Source organism: Periplaneta americana, chromosome 3, assembly GCF_040183065.1.
Source record: "Periplaneta americana isolate PAMFEO1 chromosome 3, P.americana_PAMFEO1_priV1, whole genome shotgun sequence".
Classification (NCBI taxonomy): domain Eukaryota; kingdom Metazoa; phylum Arthropoda; class Insecta; order Blattodea; family Blattidae; genus Periplaneta; species Periplaneta americana.
The window spans coordinates 102625182-102645902 of record NC_091119.1 but is presented as its reverse complement, the minus strand read 5'-3'; the positions used below and the strand labels follow the sequence as shown (position 1 = coordinate 102645902).

The following is a 20721-nucleotide window of genomic DNA, read 5'->3' as shown; positions in this document are numbered from 1 at the left end:
ATTTCTTTTACTCGAAATTTCAATAAAAAGTGTACCATACACTAACGTTTACGCAAAGCACACTTGCACACTACCAAAAATATTCTGTTTGTAACGCTTCGAACTGCAGATAAAGAATCCACATTGTTATTTTACTGATTAATGTTTTCTGTGAAGCTAGTAATCCTACACAATTGAAGCAACGCACTTCACCGGTTGCAATAGCACCTCTAAGGCATTGTCAACTAGTGAGCAACCTTCTTAAGAGTGAGAGATGAGTGAAAGTGTTTCTTTAGAGGGCCCCATCACCAGCATAGCTCATCGGCTAAGGCACTTGCCTACCAATCCAGAATTGTGTTCAGGCACAGGTTCGATTCCTACTTGGGCTGATTACCTGGTTGGGTTTTTTTCGAGATTTTCTCTAATCGTAAGACAAATAAATCTTCCTCTACATTGAACAAAAAAAAAAAAAGTCTCGGTTAACCTGGATTTCTGTTAACCAAAGTTCAGATAAACAGGGTTCTACTGTACTTAACAATGTTCACATTAAAAAAACTAACTCTAATATGTCAACAAAACTTATTTTGAGTTATCCTTTCATATCTGATGTATTTCATAAGTTTATCTCGAGGTAGTTCCCAATAATAAATTATTCCATTGGAAAAATCATTTACAGACACATTTGTAACATTAAAGATTTTCTACTCTTCCTAATGCTGGGTAATTTTCGGTGCTGGACCCTGGACTCATTTCACCGGCATTATCATCTTCATATCATTCAGATGCTAAATAACCTAGATGTTGTTACAGCATCGTAAAATAACCCAATAAAATAAAAAATCTACTCTTCTTTTTTAGGACTGATTTCAGAAGTGATGACATCAAAGGACTGAAGCTGTAACACAGGAGTACAGTGAACCTGGAATATGTTGCAGTGCTGCCATTTATTTTTATTCTCTGTGAGAATTACCCTCAGGTGCCTAATTGCTATTTATAGCCCGTCATTTTTAATTGTGGTGCAAGGTATTACGTATTTGAGTTAGAAATGTTATAGAAAAAGATAGAATATTACATGTTGAACAGTTATACATTTGAATGTAAAGTGTAATTAGATTCTTAGATAGTGGTGTATTTACAAAGTATTTATTTGATTAGTAAATGCTTTGTCTTGGCTGGAATTTCCTGTAAATAGTGATACTGTCAATAATACCATGGCTACATTTTTACAAATGCTTTCATTCCGAAAATTAAGATTTTATGCCATTTCTTCAATTCTGCGGTTGATGCAGCTTTGTTAAATAGTTAATTAAAAATTACACTTTCTTTTTTTTTGTGTGTGTGTGTCCTGGTGTGCGTGTAATTGTGTGTGTAAATTCGCGAAACTAATAATAAGATGCTCATTATATTCTTAATTTTCGCAATACCAGGTGTGAAGCGTCCATATAAGCAATGCGAGACGTTTGTTGAAGCACAGTGATACAAAGCTTTATTTATATTAGAAGTTTTTGTATTCATGCATTATTGGAAAATTATTCCTTGCACTTTCTTCTCAGTAGAGCCGTGTGCTGTGTCTCAACCTGTGTTATGCTCAGAGCTGTGTGAACAAAAAGAACGGTTCTTATGATAGGCAGGTTAGCGGTCACTGAGGTATTAGAGGGCTACTACAGCCCTTTTGGCAGTCACTCACGTGAATACAGCTGTGCAACAGCATTATGGATACCGTGAGACATGTAGAAAAAGTTCACTTCACTTCAGTTTATTTGTCGACGTTCTGCCAGCTGAAGATCCGACTAACTTTAATGTCTGGGTCTTCATAATTAAGCACTATGTTTGTCACTTGATGAATGCAGTAGTGCTAACATGCCGGATGTTAGATTTTAATTTTACACCTTATTGGATGTTGTTTAATACTTGCGTTTTGATTGAGTAGGGAGTTTAGATCTCAAGGGTTTAATAGATGTGAGTTATGAACTGGTCTGTTTTTATTTTATGTAGAGGACATTCAAATGAAGCATGGTTTGCAATTCCATTTTTACCACATATACAGTTTGCCGTGTCTGTCACTCCAATTCTGTTTAAATAAACCAAGGACTGAGCTTGCTTTAGTTTTAAGTTGTGATACGTTACTGTTTGCTTTCTACAGGGTCATTAAAAAATTAGTGGCAACAATGTTTGTATGTGGCACTATCAGCGGTAAATAACGTAAGCTGATAACAATGTGAAAGAGAAACATCTGATGTGTGTTATCTGTGAGTTTGAAGACAATAATCTCATTTATGAGATATTTGTAGAGAGTTTAATTTGTAGACTGTTATATGTAGCGCTCTGAAATATTTAGCAAATACGAACAAAGATGCTTCATTGAAATTCAGATTGCAAGAGGCAGGAATGCTCGACAATGCCATACAGCATTACTGGAAGCTTGTGGTAGAGAGACTTCACCATATCGTAACCTGGCTAGGTGGACGCATGCATTTCGCAGCAGGAGGGAAGATGTTCATCAAAAACGTGGACTGGCAGAATGTAATTGGCAAGTGAATGCTGGAAGAACACCGTTGTTGGTTATGATTTTGTCAGAATCTTTCTCATTCATTCAGTTTCTGTCATCATGTGAATGGTGCATAGTACAGTTACTTTCTGGAACACCATTTACAACCAGCGGTGCACCTTAAACGTCCAAATCTCCTGAATTCTTATCCTATTGTTCTACATGATGGTGCTTGCTCTCACATAGCTGCCCCTGTGGTTAATTTACTTCGCAGATGGAACTGGGAAATTCTGGAGCATCCTCCATACTCCCCAGATATGAGCCCATGTAATTTTGAACTTTTCGCGGAAATGAAATTCCCACTTAGAGGTTCGCTTTAGAACCAGACAGGCAATACAGCAGCAGTAGGGCTAGCGCAGTCTGTTCGAAGATTAGTTCTGGATGGCATCCGTCGTCTCCCTGAGGTGGCCTCTTCATGTTGAAGGAGATTGCTTCTGAGCACTGCAACAATGTGACTGTTCCAAAAATATTTTCTTTGTTGTTAATTCAAATGTTGCCACTGAATGACCTATGTGGAATACCTCAGAGCATAAGGCCACGGTTTGCATTTCTTTGCATCCCATTTTGGGTCAGGTTGAGTCCCATTCTCTCATTATTGTTTAAGTACCTAATTAATTTTGATATAATGTCCTGGGATAGGACGTGGATATAAACAACGTTGCTGATTTTGCAAGTCGATCTGCCTGTTCGTTGCCTGGGATTTTGACATGTCTGAGGTTCCATAATAGATCGATGTTATTGTTATTTTCCTCGTTTGTGTAATAGATATTGGCAACCATCCTGTTCTTGTAGAGTTGTGAATGTTGATCGAATCGGAACAAGTAATAATATTGTGGTTATTGCGAGGATTTCAGTGGAGTAAACAGACCAATTATCCTGAACATTAAATTGTTGGCTGGTTGAAAAAGGCGGCTGCTGTCCCCTGCTTAGTTTTGGATCCATCTGTATATATTACTGTTGTTGGTTTGTTGTTGATAGTGGTGTAATGTTCTAGGCTGTGTTGGAATTGTTGAGCAATCATCATACCTAATTGTTTTCTCAAAGTTATTTGTTTCAATCGACCATGTATTCAGTAATATGTCATAGTCAATACTGTAAAGACAAATTCAATTTCTGTGTATTATATGAAATGAGTATTGCCCATTGTGCAACTCAAACGAAGAAATGGATTCGGAACACCTCAAAATCTGTGCTTCAGTGGCTGACCATGATAATATCTTTGAAAAATATTGGAGTGCAAGAGGTCAAATAGCTTTATTGTCAAATGCCTGGCATTAGAAAACAACAATTTCTGTGTATTATCTAAATCTTTCCATTGTTTGAACTGTTGTGATTAACATTTGTATGAAGAGTCAAATTAATTCTGTATTGAAGTTTCAGTACTATCTGCAGTTCCCCATGAGATCACAATTTTCCATAAATTTGAGTTCTCTCTTTGTAAGCACTGTAGAGAGTACTTGTTTGCTGTCAGTCTCAGTAATGCCAACTGTACCATCATCTGACACAATGTACCACGTACCATAATGATAGTACTATTGTATGCAGTATCATACAGTAGCGTGCAAATTAATCCGAACAACGTAATTACTTATGCAGAAACACTCAAACGGGATAAAAAAAGGATCTAAGACATACCTCAGTAATCTATGTGGCCTCCCTTGTTCCTAATAACAGCTCTGAGACGATTTGGCATGGATTCCACTGATTTCCCACAAATATTCTTCATTTCTTCATCGCGAAACCATACACCAATGAGGGCAGAAATCATCTTCTCCTTTGTAGAACAATCCATTTTTTGCATTCTTCTTTTGCAAATTGACCACAAGTTCTAAATGGGGTTGATGTCGGGTGAGTTGCCTGGTCAGGGGAGTACCTGAATATTCTTCTTGTTGAAGAATTCTGTAGTTTTTCGAGACGTTTGGCATGGTGCCAGGTCTTGTTGGAACACACCTCTGCCATCCGGAAATGATTTTTGCAGCTGGGGTACGATTCTGGTTTCCAATAAGTGAATATATTTGACAGAATTCATCATTCCCTTGATAGGTATTAATGCTCCAGGCCCTTCATGTGTAAAACATCCCCAAAACATTACTTTAGGGGGGTATTTGGGTGCTTGTTGGAGATGAGCTGCTGTTACTTTTTCGGATCCTTTCCGTACATAAGAAACACAGTGGCCGTGGACCTCGAAATGAGACTCATCGGAAAAAAGTACATTCTTCCAGTCATTCACTGTCCAGTGTTGATGTAATTTTGCCCACATTAAGCATTTTTTGCACATAACAGGGGTTAGCAATTGCTTCTTAATAGGCTTACGAGCCCTTCGTCCAGCTTCCAAAAGCCTACGCCGCACTGTTGTGACGTGAATATTCGCCCCAGTGGTAGCCATTAACTCGCGGGTTAAGTCAATAGCAGTTAGTCTAGGATTTAATTTACTTTTCCTGACAATTAAACGATCATCTGCAGGTGAAGTCTTCCTTTTCCGGCCACAGTTTCCTTTTTTCTGGGGTGTGATGGACCCAGTCTCCCTGTATCGTTTTATGATCGAATTAACAGTAGCCAAACCGATGTGACATTCTGCAGCAATTTGCCTCTGTGTCATAGAAGAATGCTCTGCTAATGTTATAATTTTAGACCGTTTTCATGGAGTTGTATCCATTTGTGAAGACGACAGAATGTACACAGGATTGCAGTATTAAGTCTTCAACACAACTGAAATGCTTATAAGTACAAAACGACAGGCAAAATGTCACATATTATAAAAAAAAATAATGACAGACCTTCAGCAATGGAATTACACGTACTACAGATGTCAATTAAAGCGGTATGAGCAGCTGTGAGGCCAACAATGATAGAAAATGTAAAAATATGTCGTGTTCGGATTAATTTGTACGCTACTATAATTTCATTTCTGCCAATAACCCAATTTTATGCTGTATTTTGAACAACTTTTTTTTACTGTACAACATAATTAGAAATTTGGTGTCTTATCATCATTGCATATGTTGTAAGACCTGTTGCTTAACTTAATTTCAAATGGAGTGAGTGTTCGTAATTTATAGCTTGTTATATTTGAATAGAAGTATGACATCATTTTGTCAACAGAACCTCACGACTTACTATGATGAGGAAATAGAAAGTCGAGTAAAAGGATGTTGGAGAGCAGTCATTCTCGTACAGTGGTCCAAAACAAATGGCTGGCTGGAGTTCTGTAAGTCTCAAGAAACAGATTTGAGCATGCATGGAAAGGCCAGCTGAGTTCACAAGATAATATATTTTAAAGGATTATGTCAATAATTTAAATCTAGATATGCACTAATAAGGGATAACTCATTCCTTTCCAACTTACTCTATTGTAAAAAAAGCTGAATAGTGGTTTAAAATGCCGATTAAATTGCCCGTTATAGTAGATTCGAAATGCCGCCCCCCCCCCCCCCCGGTATATACAGTCAACTTCGGTTATAGTGAACCTCTGCGGACCAGCATATTTCGTTCACTATATCCAAGGTTCACTAAAACCGAAGAGTCTGTTTTTGTACTACTGACATTGCTGTGCATACACCACGTTCAATATCAGTACCGTTATTGCAAGTTTTCTTGAACTTCCTGAGCGAGGACAGAGGGGCAGAGGGAAGGAAGCACATAACGTGGGTGGAGCCAACTGAATTGTTTGCGCATGCTCCACATCATAATCTCTTGTCAAGAAACATTGAACTATTTCCTTCACTGCGTACCAGTAGTGTAACATGGAGCAGCAACTACAGGGTAATAATTATGGTGAAATCACACAACTGCAGAGAAAAAGTAATGCTGTTATCCACAGTGGAGAAAGAGAAATTATCAGCGGCTACATACTCTGGCAAAAGTATTAGTTCCGTGAAGAGAATTAAGAATAATATTGAATTACAACCGAATGAACCTCACACTACTCCGGGAAAGAATAGGTATGTAATGTTTAGAAATTATTGCTATAATAGTTACGTACAATAGTGTGTGTACTGTGAGCGACATAATGAATTACTGTTGTAAGTTATTATTTTGTTATAGTTCTACAAAACATATTATTTTATTCCAGAATTAGGACTTGTGTAAAGTTGAAGTGGACGACTTCGATCAACATGTCATTCGGGATACAATCGAAGAATTCTATCTTGTTCAGAAAGTAGTACCTACGATTAAGAAGATAATTCCGAATGGATGGTGCCATTGACGAAATAATAATTAATTTTGGACCAAGCGATGAAGACGATGATGATGATGGCAGCAATGATAGTGATATGGATTGTGTATAATTGTAAATTAATATAAATTCAAATAATAAGCCTGTAAAATATTGTTATAAGAATATGTACATGTCAGCTGTAGGTGTAAGTCATGTAGGTCTATATAATGTATAGAAATAGCTGTAGTAACTCCGCCGTTGCCGGTCTCCAGCTCGCATGAGAGAGGAGGAGTGTACGCACAATTATATTTAAATACCTACTCATTACAAGTTAATTAAAACCTGCTACGAAACCATGTTCTCCTCTCAAAACCGGAGTGTCGTGAGATGATGATGTCTGTATTGAACCAAGTTCTTTTACAGTAGAGAGCTGTAAAGTGAAAGAACCAACGTTTTCTGAAAAGAGTGACGTTACTCGAGGGAGGGCATCCTTGCCGTGCCGTTACTTTGATGAGTACATGCCGTACCGAGCAGTTCGAAAGACAGACTTAGGGGATGTAAGGTTCAAGATGTATTGCAATAACAGTACTAATGTTCACTTTATCTTCCAACTTAAACACTTTACGTTTCGACATCCTGATGTTCACAGTTCGAAACTTGAATCTAATCTGGTCATGTAGGTAGTAGGCATTGACTGATTTCGCACCTCTTCCCACTAGAGGTATGCTACTGTGTACTCGGCCTTGGAATTTCCCCGGGTTCACTTTTACAAAGATGTGAGAGGAAGGGTTGAGGACCATTTTACTGTAATCCTTCTTGTATTTACCCATTGGTCATCTCCCTACTCCCTTTTACAAAAGAAAACACTTCCTCTCCCTATTCATCTAATAACCTCTTTTAAAGGGGTCAGAACTAATCCTTCCTTTATCCCTCACCCCATACACTATTCTCTTTAACATGTTTCAAGCTGTCCAGGAAGCTGAACAAATCCTTTGTCTTTCAATGCACATAAGGAGCAGAAGGTTTGAGATTTTGTTCTGAACATATTCTTGCAAGTTTATAGGAGAAAAGGGTTTCCTAAATTACTATTTTGACCATTTTAAAATTACATTTTCTTGGGAAAGTTATGTAGTTTTAGGTTCACTATAACCAAAGCAAGGGTTCACTATAAATGGAAATATAAATGTACTTTTTAATGTATGCAGGTCGGGACCAACGATTTAGGATCACTATAACCGAGTTCACTATATCCAGAATTGACTGTACATGTAAATAGGCGAGTATCTGCGAGACTACAGAGTGGCTCAAAGCAAGAGCTTTGGTTCTGTAATCTTTCCATCATGAGTTTGAATCCACATTGTGACAGAATTACTTAATACTGTTTTTAGCATATCTATGTAGTATAATCATATTAATTTAGCTTACCTAAGAACCCTCTAAACATTCAGTATTTAGCAAATGGATTTTGGTTTTCAGGACTAAGTTCAGTAGATGAATTATTGTCTGTTATTTTTCTACATCTTAATATGATTTAATTTACGTCATTAAGCAGTGAAATAACAAAGGAAGCTACCATAAGCACGACTTCTTTTTTAAGTTCTTGTCTTTAAACTTTTATGACGGAATAGCAAGGTCATATCATAATGTTGAAAAGGCATTCACTGCAATGCTTTGTCTTAGATCACATACTGAATTCCAAGGTTTGATCACTTGCATCTGTAGATTTTTTTAAAGGTTCTAAAATTAAAATCATGCATTTTAGGCACTGATAAAGGAAACTAAGTAAGAAAGTATTATTTTACAACAAACAACATAATTATGGCATAAAATAAAACCATCATATTCCGTAATTGAAATAAAATAATTTAAAGTATCTTAAGAAAAACACATTTGATTGGAAGTTTATCTGTCATGCCATTGGATGAGTTTCTCGCAATCCCTAGGACATGGACCATATCACAGGTCTATATGAAATTAATCTGCAGGCATTCTGGACTAGTTGTCCTAATTCATCAGCAGTCACAGGAGATGCATACAGCCAGTTCTTCTAAAACATTGAGGAGAACGCGTTTTAATTTTTAAGACATTTCAGTGGAAAAGGGTTTACCAGTGTGACTTAGTTCTAGAGCAGCGGTTCCCAAACTTTTTCAGCCACAGAACCCCTTTTGAAGCAAAAGTTTCTCGTGGGGCCCCAAGAAATGTTTAATGTTTAGTTCTGTCTTCTATGTTTTATGAAGCATGCTGTGCACGAAATGTATACGGAAGTGTGAATAATAAGGTACATTATATTAATAAAGGAAACTATAGTAAAAAAAAATAGAGAATATTATTTCAATTTACAAAATGATATAACTAGTTAATATATTAAAAAAACGTTACAGTGTTACAAGTATACTCGAAGTTCCTGTTTCTTGCGGCAGAGTTTGTCAATGTCCAGTGTCACAGAAGTTAGTTGAAGACTCATATCGTCTTCTGCATCCAAACAAGCTCGATATTTTGTTTTTGTAGCCGTGTACCTCGAAAGGCCATTCCACAGAGGTATGTAGTACCAAAAGCAGCAGAGCAATTTAGCTTTTGAACTTAATATCGAAAGATCTTCCCCTAACTGAGATCAAAATTCGGGAAGTGGTTTGCTTTTAAATGATGCCTGAGAGTGGGAATCCGAAACCATGTCTATGAGGACCTCATATCTGCCGCAGTGAGGGCTGCTGGTTTTGACTTCACTGGAAATGGCTCCACAATTCACTCATATTTAATTCAAATCGATTCCTAAGTGTCCCATGGAAAGTATGAATTCATATTTTGAAGCAAATTATGAAGGTGTTCTTTTATTATTGCTATGAATGAGTCATTCATGATTATGTTGTTTTCTTCTATAAAGTTTGAAGTCCATGAGAAACATGCCAGATCCTTATTATCATGCTTTCTATGTAGGATGCTATCTTTTTCTTCAGCATGGCAATTATGTTATTAGCTCGAATATAGTCTTCTGTTTCCCTTGTATGGATGTACTGAATTCGTTTATTTTTTAAAAAGTGTCTGCCAAGTAACGTAATTTGCACAACCATTCCTGATCATTCAAATAATCTGCTAGGAAACTGTTTTGGTCATTCAAAAGTGAAGAAACTTCTGTTCCAAGTTCAAGTAAACGGACGCTTTACCACGCATCCATCGCACTTATTTGTGTAATAACAATGACTCGTGTATACTTGTCATATCTTCACATAAAATTTTGAGTAGCCGCATCAGATGTCGTGCCTTAATAAAGTTGATAATTTTGACAGCGTTGCCTAGTACCTGCTTTAATAATGCTGACATTTTTTTCGTTGTGAGAGCATGTCGATGACTATTTGTGCAGTTTTTTTTAAGCTTTCTTGATCCTTGTAACAGCGCCAGCAACAGGACTTACCATGGCCGTTGTGCCATCTGTACATACGTAAATGAAATTGTCTCACGATATTGAGTTTTCAATGAAGACATTTATCAGAGAAAAGGATTCAGTACCACTTGTAGAGGATGGCAATGGCTTACAGAACAAAATATCTTCATGAAAAGAACCAGAAAATTCGTACCGCACAAACGTCATTAACACAGTTAATCCGGCAACGTCCGTGGATTCCTCAAGTTGTTGCGAAAATTTCCTTTGACTGATACGGGAAATTATGATATTTTTAACATTGTCTGATAGATCCTGGATTCGATTACGCACAGTGTTAGTTGATAAGGACACCGGAGGTTAAGTTTGCAGTTTTTCCGTCCACCATGCACTTCACTACCGTCACTAATAGTGGTTTTATTAGCTTCAGCAAGGGTGTGAGGTTTACCAGCAAGGGCCAGGTCATGACTAACCAAGTACGACGCTTCCAGTGCTTTCTCGTTATTTGTCTTCACATGAGATAAAAATTTTGTCTGAACTGCATGGAGTTCGTCACTTTTTACATCTTCATAACTGCCGCGGACGGAGAATCAGCTCCGCGGAGCACACTTTGGGAACCGCTGTTCTAGAGTTTAAAAAAAAACTGTTGTGTGTTCATGGTGTGCCATACAATAAAAAATGGTATACGATATACTTAGAGACTATAAGAATCACAAGGAATTAAAAATTACATAATAAAGTTTTCCAGCCAGGATTGAACCCAAGTCTTCTGCATATGAGTCCAGAGTTCTGTCCACTAGAACACAGACAGCTTTACTCATTTAACTCTCGATGATCCATTATCAGCTAGGAGGCCAGATACCCATCAAATGACTAGATAACTGTGCGTTAAATTTTAATTTTGATCTAAACAAGAGTTCAGACACTTTTTCTTGGGGCGACTGTACAAAAAATTACAATATTAGGCTGTGATTGTGCCATAAGCACTAGCATCCTAGCACTTCATTCAAGTGGTCTGAGTTTGATATTTGGCCAGGTCATGATAGAATTCGTGTTGGACAAAGCAGACCAGAGGGTTTTTTGGGGTATTCCTGTTTCCCTCCATCATTCCACCTCCTCCTCATTTCATCTATCATCTGTAATAGTTAAAAGTAAGCTGGGGTGGAATTTTGGGAGGGATACAGATTTTCAATGCTGGGGCCCTGGGCTTATCAGGGACTCGTTCTGGCTCTGCCAGGGCTAAGTTAGGATGACCTATCTGTTAGCATCGGATTCACAAATGCCACCTATTCCACCTGTCGGAGTTGGGACAATCATTGCATATATAGGGCGCACAATTGAGGAGTGTTTTTTTTTTTTTTTTCAAAAACTGATATCTACCTGAACTGAAGATTTCATATATTTAATTTTTTTTCGTCTACATTTGAAAGTTGTAGTTATTTTGAAGTTTTTTTCTTTCGTTATATAAATGTCGAATCCAGCATTGTTAGGACATAGTATCTGTACTTTCAGTTGTACAGAAAGAAAATATTGTATTTCTTGAAACTATACGAAAACATAAAATTCTCGATTTTCACAAAAACTGTAGTTATCTGCATTTGAAAAAAGTTCCTTAATTAGCCAAAGTAAACTTAAGTACAAGGATCCATCCCGGATCTGGCCCTGGCGAAGCTAAGCCAGTCAGTGTGGTAACAGATGGTAATAATGCCAAGACCAAGGATGGACCGATAGACAATCACCTTCTGCAAGAACATTAATAAATTTTATTTGCAAGAAAACGTCTCTTTCATATCAATGCAGTCATAAACAACAGCTGTCGTTCGATTTCTGAGCCAGGTAAGGCATGACATGCTATAATTAATCTCAGTTATTTGATGTAAAATATCAACAAGGTTAGTTGTGGTGGGGGGAGTGATGTCATGGTTTGAATCCCTCTCAACTTTGTTGATTTCTGAGCCAGGTAAAGCACAACATGCTGTAATTAATCTCAGTTATTTGATGTAAAATATCAACAAGGTTAGCATTGCTTGACTTTTATAAGTTTTTATGTAGTTTCAAGTGATATTAATTTTATTCCACTATTGGTACAATCTCACGTTGACTGACACTGCATCGGTGTGCTTCTGGTCGACCAGTTTTTTATGATACGTTTTTTGTTGTTAGCAATCAGCAATTTGTTTGGTTTTCAGGCTCGACGAGATGTTGAATTTGACAAAAGGAAATGTAATATTAAAACCTATCGCTATAGAAAAATAATATATTAATTAAACAAGGACGGTAAATTATACTTTGATGTGACAATGAAAAAATGAAAATTTTACTTTAACTTCCACTAAGCCTTCCTTACAAAGCCATTCTGTCTGCACCTCGTGGTTTATCAGTGCAGAGATTGTTGCCTCGTGCACATTCGATGTTAAAACTCCATTTTAATTAATTATTATATTTTCTCTTTCATTCAACAAGTTGTAAACATTATTTCAAAATGGCAGTAATTAAATTTACGTACTAGCCTTTTTATATGCGTTTTATTACAATTTCTTCTATTTTCGTCATTAACATTTTTATATTAACGTTATGCAATAATTCCAGTTGTGAAAAATACCAAATACTGTAGATATACTGTTTAAAGAAAAACAAAGATTTAGGTAAATTATAATTAGGCTAACTAAGTTGTTCAGTCAACTGTTCAAAGATGTCTGAACCTCTAAAGTGATACTAACAAGGCAAGTAGACCAGCAGGTAATGGGGTAGGGTGGCCGAATTCTTTTCCCCTGAACCATATATATCGCCAATTAGCTACATATTAATACACTGGGCAGACTTATTACATTCTAGCGGACACACATTATTTATAAGATTGGAACAGTTATATAAACCAGATCAGTCGTCTATATTTAGTATCTATGATGTATGACTAGCCTTATCATTACGTATTCCACTCCACAATGAATGAATGACGGGAATACTGACAAAATAGTTAGCCGTAAGTATTTTGTCCGTAATCTTACAAATAACATGCTTCCGCGAGTAGTAGGATAATTTTCTTATTCTTTTCCATTCAACTATAAGAAGTCGCTCACAACAGAGGACATTGGTGTTCATATTGAATGGACACTCAAAAAGAGCTCAATTCAGGGCTACATAATTTTTCACAAATGTGTAATAAAATAGTATTCAACAAACATACAGTTGCCATTTAGACCTATCGTAAAGTAGAATTAGCATATAAGTAGTAAATTACTTAATTGTGTGAATATTTCAAAGCTCAATCTGCAACATAATGATATTATCTGCATTGCTGTTAGTAGCAGCCACCGGCGTAGCTCAGTTGGCTGAGGTGCTTGGCTGTCGAACCGGAGTTGCTCTCGGCCGTAGTTTCGATTCCCACTTGGGCTGATGACCTGGTTGGGTTTTCTGAGGTTTTCTGCAACTGTAAGGCAATGTCAGGTAATCTATGGCGAATCCTCGGCTTCACCTCGCCAAATACCATCTCGCTATCACCAATTCCATCGACGCTAAATAACTTAGTAGTTGATACAGCGTCGTTAAATAACCGAAAAAGCAAACAATGGGCTTTCCTAAGAGTTTTGTAGGATTTTGGATGGCAGCGTCCAAATACTGTTGTAATATCATGTTTTTATTGGACTTCAACAAGGTTTTAAATGGAATTACAGTTTTTATCCGTATTTAGATCAAATCAGAAAACGACTTGTTAATTTCAATAGATACGACAAAAATAATGGCATTCTGTGGTAAATACACTGTAAGATCAAAGATCATGATAGAAAATAAAATGTTGGAACAAGTAACAAAATTCAAATACTAGGATGTAATACCAGCTATAAATATGAAAATGATATCCAAATGAAAATACATTCATTCCAGAGAATTTGTGTTACAATTAATAGGACCGTCCAAAAAGCACGAAGAGATACAAAAATAAAATATTATAAGGTTCTGGCCGCTCCTGTTCTTCTTATGGGTCTGAAACTGGGGTTCCTACTCAGAAGAATGTTAGCAAAATTCAAGCTGCTGAAATGACATTTTACGTCAAGCCAAAGAATGGACAAACTGCATAATGAAGATATCAGGAAAGAATTGCATTGTATTGTGTTGTATTTATTAACATTCCATGGTATTCGTACATTGCTTCACAGCTAGAATATGGAACAACTCAAACGTAAGAGAAACAGGTAGTGATTAAGGATAAAAAATCCGACTTTGGTCAAATTATTACTTATCTTGGAGAGCCTACCTATTCTATGAATAATAGAATTTTGGACTACAGACATAATTGGAGACAATACGTATTACGAATGGACGAAAATAGGATCCCGAAAATGGCAATAGACTATAAACCACGGACCAGGGTCGACCTTGCAAGAGATGGAGTGAAGCGGGCAGGGGAAGTGAAGACGATGTTACTTACGAACCACTCATTTAGTTTATCCTTCGTCTCAGAAATATTTGTTATAAGATGTAGCTAATTCTTTTCTTCTTTAAGCAGTAATGACACAAGAAGCATAAAAGAAGAATTTTACACAATTTTGTTCATTAAAAAAAGCACTGGAAAGTGCATCACGTTTTATTTCAGGTTATACATAATTGCATAGGTATAAAAGAAAAGGAAAATAAATATTTTTCAAGAATTACTGTACAAATAATAATAATAATAATAATAATAATAATAATAATAATAATAAAATAACAACAATAACAACAATCCTCTGCGGAGTAACGGTTAGCATATTTGAACGTGAAAGGAAGGGCGCCCGGGTTTAAATCCTGGTTGACACAAGTTACCCGGCGTTACGCGTTATTTTCAATACCTAACAGAATGTGGATGTTTTATGTCGTTTGTAATGCCAAATATAATTCCCGTTTTACATTCATAATATAGGAGGTAGTGCTATGTTACTTCCAATAGGGTACTGAACGATACGTGGCGCTGTTCAGTTGTTCTGTTGTTGCGTAGAGGGCATTGGTTCCAAATACTCAGTGAAGAGCGATGTCGATAGGTTAACATTGTTACTTAGTCTGTTACTGTTTGTCTTCAACCATGGAAGTCGTTTACATATTAGAAACTACCAAAAACAAGACATCTTGTATACATACATGAAAATAAAACTTAAAGCACACCTATGTTTGTTACGTTGTCAGACTTAAGTCTGATGAAGTGGGGAGGAAGTTTATTTTTATTGCTTGCTTCCAATTAAGTAGCACAGTGGTCTACAATTCTGATTTTGTTCCAGGCTAGGCAGCACGAGTAAGCAGCATTACCACAAACAGACAGATTGGAAATCTCTACTTCAAAAGTGCTATTGCAAAAAACGATATTGGAACCAACCCATGATCTTAACTGGTTGGGGTTTTCCCAGATTTCCCTTCAACCAATTCAAGCAGAATTTCTGGGTAACTTTCGGCGTTGGATTTCGGACTCATTTCGCTCAAATTTCGTTATAATTGTACCACTTCCCTAGTTAAGTTCACAGTGCAGAGCGCTATATTTGTAAAAGAGCGCGGCCGTTTGGCGACAAAATTATTCACAGAACAGGAGTGCTAAGCATGATACGCTGGGCTGCAAGGAGCCTGTTCCACAGATTGCTGATCTGTCGTTAAGTAACGGACCTTTAAACTATTTCAGTCTTTAAAGTATAGATGATATTTAACGATCAGTTAACTATTCCACCTTTAAAGGAAAATATACAAAATGACAGAGCCATGTAGACGACGCAAATAATTTCCTTTCCATACGTGTATGTCGCTATAAAACAACTGGTGCAATGCTGCGTAGTAATATTGTTTGTAACCAACTAGGCAATATAAAGTGGGAAACGGAGGCAAAACTTTTTGTGAAAGAGAGAAAATCGATGGCTTGGTTCCAAACATGGCTATCTCCAAAATCATAAATTTTCAGTAGTCACAAATTAAACTTTGAAGCTGCCCATCAAATCAGGGCTTTTCTTTGGTTACTTATTTATTTCACTATAAAATTTTGACATTAATAATTTAAATAATGTATTAGCTACAAATGTTTTGCACTGTCAGTTAACACAAATTTTGATGATTTTTTTTAAATAATACGATAGCAACGTATGGAATTGTCAATATATGAAAGAATAACATTGAAATAAACTAGTACATAATGAACCATACTTCATTCATTTCAGATAAACACAAATAAATGTCAGCTACAGTAAACATATTCAATTTTATCAATGCTTGTTATCCTAAGCTGATTGATTATTTAAAAACTTTAATTCTGACAAAAAAAAATTGTACTAGTTCTGAACAAAATTTAAAAAAAAAATTGTAGAATGTAATAGTATATTTTATCACACACTGAGTTCTCTTTACAAACAAATAGAGGCAGATATTATTTTCAAATACTTGGTAAACTATAGTCTTACTCATTTAAAGAAAATTTTCATCTTCGTCATCATTGATATCTGGCACCACTGTTTCATCATTTTCAAGAGCAGAATCACTTAATAAATTCTGAAAGAAATCTTGACAGTCATTAGCAACGTCATCTGAATTGCAAATTTCTCGTAAATGGTTCAACTTCAATATAGAATTTGTCCTCTTCTCAATGTGCAATGGTTTCAGACATTTCTCCATTGTATTCATTGTAATCTGTATTTATTTTGTTGCCCTCATCAGATGTATTTCTATTCATTATCACTAACGTTGCTAATGCTTTCCAGTAAACAAACTTGATATCTTTATTTTGGTAAACTTAATACTTCGGTTCTGTACGATTGGCTGTTCTAGCAATCGTCATCCATTCAGTAAACTGGTACATTTTTTGACGCAGTTTCATTCTGGCAGGCATCAAATCGCACTCGCAACAGTTTTTTTTTGGTAACACCATTACAGCATAAATGAATACTGCAGCTACATACTGGTTCTTATTTTGTCCTTCAGATGTGTCACTTAAGAGCCTTACACTCTTCACTGCTTCTGAAATACTTTTCAAGGTGGTGAAAGATACATGAAACAATTTCACAAGGCCCTCGTCCACCTTCTATTTCATTCCACATGTAACATTTTCCACTCCCATCTCCAACATTAAATGTAGTAAAATTATATGTAGTTAACTTTGTTTTGTAGAAGAGGATGGGTTCGTTGGATTTGTGGGGACATACAGAACTTGTTGTAAGTCAAAATTACAAGAATGTATTGTATCAGGATTTAGCTTGCTTCATTTTTGTCAAGCTCTTTTTCTTCTCTTGCTCTGTCCTTTAGTGCTGTGTGTCTGTTGTGTTCATCTTGCATTAGTATTAGCTTTTGTTCCACATTAGATGATTCATAGGTTGCACATTTAGAACATTGATCTTTATGTAGTCTATGGAAGGACAGGTTAAAATAAGTTTTGAAAACATGATGGTAAAACTGTTCTTGACAGTATCCTTACATTCAGTTTTGTATAGTCCGTACATCTTTGCAATATTCAATTTTGGGCTCAAGTATTCCTTTTTTAATCGTTCCTGCAATAGCGGGATGACATTGTAGGAAATTTGTTAGTGTGATCTTTTACTAAAGATACCAACTCCTGAGATATTTTTGTAGATCCATACCCACTCCTTTTGTCCATTTGTGTTGTCCTGCTTTGAATAGCAAAATGTAGTACGCCCTTCTTAATAGCCAGAGTATTGAGAAACGTCTTCTTGCACATTTCTTTTCCCGAGTTATCAACATTAAAAAAGAATTTCAATGTTTTAGACCGTTTAGAATTTTCTACACATGTTTTTCTCTTACATTCAATCACCACTACGAGACTGTTAAAAATCACGTTGCCTATTAAAATTGCCAAATTTCCAATAATTAGTGAAAATTTCGCTTCTTTGCACTTGGATGATACGTATTTTGCATTTTAGCCTACAATCATAAGGCTCAGCCATTGATTTACCTGGAATATGTTGACTCTTCGAAGTCTATAAAATTATAAGAGAGTCAATTTTAATACATTTACTTCTAATTATAAAATATAATAAAAGAAAATTCATAACAGCAAATAATGAAGACGTGTGCAATAATTAATTTCAAATAAAAATAACAATAAGTTAGCAGCTGAGAGTTGTATTTCCATATCACGCTGCATTGTAAATCCACATCCTGCGATGTTTTCGTAGCAGTGGCTGTACTTGTCTCTAGACTTATTACAAAACGGCTATTATCTTCGCTTGAAAGAGGCTGTGTATTCATTTCCTTAGATGAATAAGTTGCAATAATATGGGGATCATATTTTTTTAAATGTAATAGTTCTAGCATTATTTTACTTCTGGAAGCCATCTTCAATACAATAATTGTATCACTAATTATGCAGAAAACTCGCACTAGCAACTAGCATGCTGTTGTGTAACCGAGCTATGCTTACATAAAGGAGTGAGAAAATTATTATTGTTGGAGTATTATGATTTCTAATTTTAGCCATCCATTACGACAAACAGCTATAGGTTAAAAAGCTTTATTGTCATTGTTAAGACACTTAGTAAGTTACTGAAATTCAGATATTAAATTTTAACATAACGAATTAACGACTGTAAATCTAGTTTTCCTTCACGAATAAGATTCGTAACAAAATTACCTGTTGCATTTATTATTATTCTATGTATCTATCTGCAGAATTTACAACCTTTGTGCAATAAACAAGTCATTCCACAAGTAGCTATATATGGAAAACATAAAAATAAAGAAAACTCTATTCCAATTATGGCTGTCTGTTTTGAGACACATTTGGAACTGTCATTCAACCTTAGGTTTCACATAGCTACATTGCTACACATGATTTGAGGCGCTATTTTTTAACTTAACGAATAGACACTTTTAGATAGGCCTAATCAGGTTCTGAGTCAGAATATGCAGAAAACTCAAAATCGAAAATTTTGCAGATGGCCACATTTGGAACCAAGCCATCGAAATGTTATTAGACATCGTTGCAGAATACAAAGACATTGTTGAAAATAAAACAACCGATGCAGTGACGAACACTTTAAAAACATGACTGCTGGGGGAAAATTTCAATGCTCAACAGAACAATTAAGAAATTTATATAACTGCTTGAAGAGGAGGCAAGAAAAGAGAGAAGTGCAGGAAAGGTAAGTTGCGATGAAACAAATAAAATAATAAATCATTGAGCATGCGCGCAACTTAATCTTACTTATGGCATTTCAGGTTGAAATATATAAAACTGGCAATGGTAGTGTTACTCCTACTGCGAGGGTTGGAACAAATTACTCTGATAAGAGAGATATATGGCACTGTTGCATGCAAACATTTATTCACAGGCCTATATAATAATACAGTAGTTCGAAGCTTTATTTTGATTACAATGAAATTGATGCTGAAAATATCTTATATTCCTGTTTAACATATCTCACATACCGTACCAACATCGTCAAAACTCAAATTTTATGCACCATAATATTATGTACAGAACCTGAACACACTTATGAGAGGTCAGTCAATTTTCTGTGTTATTTTCTGTTCTAGTTTATAAACTATTACATCACTGCTGTTGCATTATTAAAAGCTTACGGCAATCCTGAACAAGTCTATAAGTTTTCTTCTTAATCCAGAACCGTGAAAACATAAGTATAGTATATAACTATATCTTTGTCGGAGAAGAGACAAATGAACTTCTCCATTCTAATTGTGTGACAACTAACTGTTTGCTTATCACACATATAGTAACAGCTGATAGCGACTGACCCAGTGCTATGCAATAAAGTGAACTATACTAACTGTTTGCTTATCACACATATAGTAACAGCTGATAGCGACTGACCCAGTGCTATGCTTCGTTTGTATCTGGCAGTTAACATAGCACCGCTGTGCTGTGCCAGTGTTCACGGGGTGCCAGACGTCCTCTTTTGTCCTCTTTAGGCCTTTGCCCGGGGTCCAGGCGAACTTTTAAAAAATCAACAAATGTCCTCCTTTTCGTAACTTGTATGCCTGATGTTTTGAAATCATCTGATTTGACGCCTTTTTCAAGTAATTTGCCTGTAGGCGTCAGCAGCATTGACAGAATATTCTCTTTGCCAACGATCATATCATAACTCTCTTTGTTAAATCTAAATAAATATATTCTGTCCTCTATGGCCAGTCCTTGGCATCAACCTCTTTGATTTGATTACCTGGTTGGGTTTTTACGAGGTTTTCCCCAACCAAAAGGCAAATGCCGGGTAATATTTTGGCGAATCCTCGGACCTCACCTCATCTCACTACATCTCGCCAAAATATTGTAAAAAATTGTAGAAAATTACTAAATTGTAAATTATAAAATTTTGTAAAAATTGTAATTGTAATATTGTAAAATTTTGACTTGTTCCACATCTTAAAGCTTCATTGCTCATGTAAGATCTATGGAATAAAATAAATGAATGAATGAAATAAAAACCCTTGACTTTTATATGTACTCGTAGCTAACTATAAAATCATTATACTAAGTTTTATCATATATTATTTTGTAACAAAAGAGATATTAACATACTTTTAAGTATGATATAAGCCTAAATCTGTACTGTAAATATTTTTTAACAAAATGGATATTGACGTACTAATTTAAAGTATAATATACGCCAAACTGTGAGTGAGTATAGTACGTTCCAGAAATATGGTCGAATTTTCCAGTGAATAAAGTGCATTCATTATTGA

At 35.9% G+C, this 20721-nt stretch overlaps 1 pseudogene; it reads left to right on the top strand.

Annotated features, from left to right (window-relative positions):
* Positions 1-1276, top strand: part of LOC138696341 (conserved oligomeric Golgi complex subunit 4-like) — a 77047-nt pseudogene extending 75771 nt beyond the window's left edge.
* The last annotated feature ends 19445 nt before the right edge of the window (positions 1277-20721 follow it).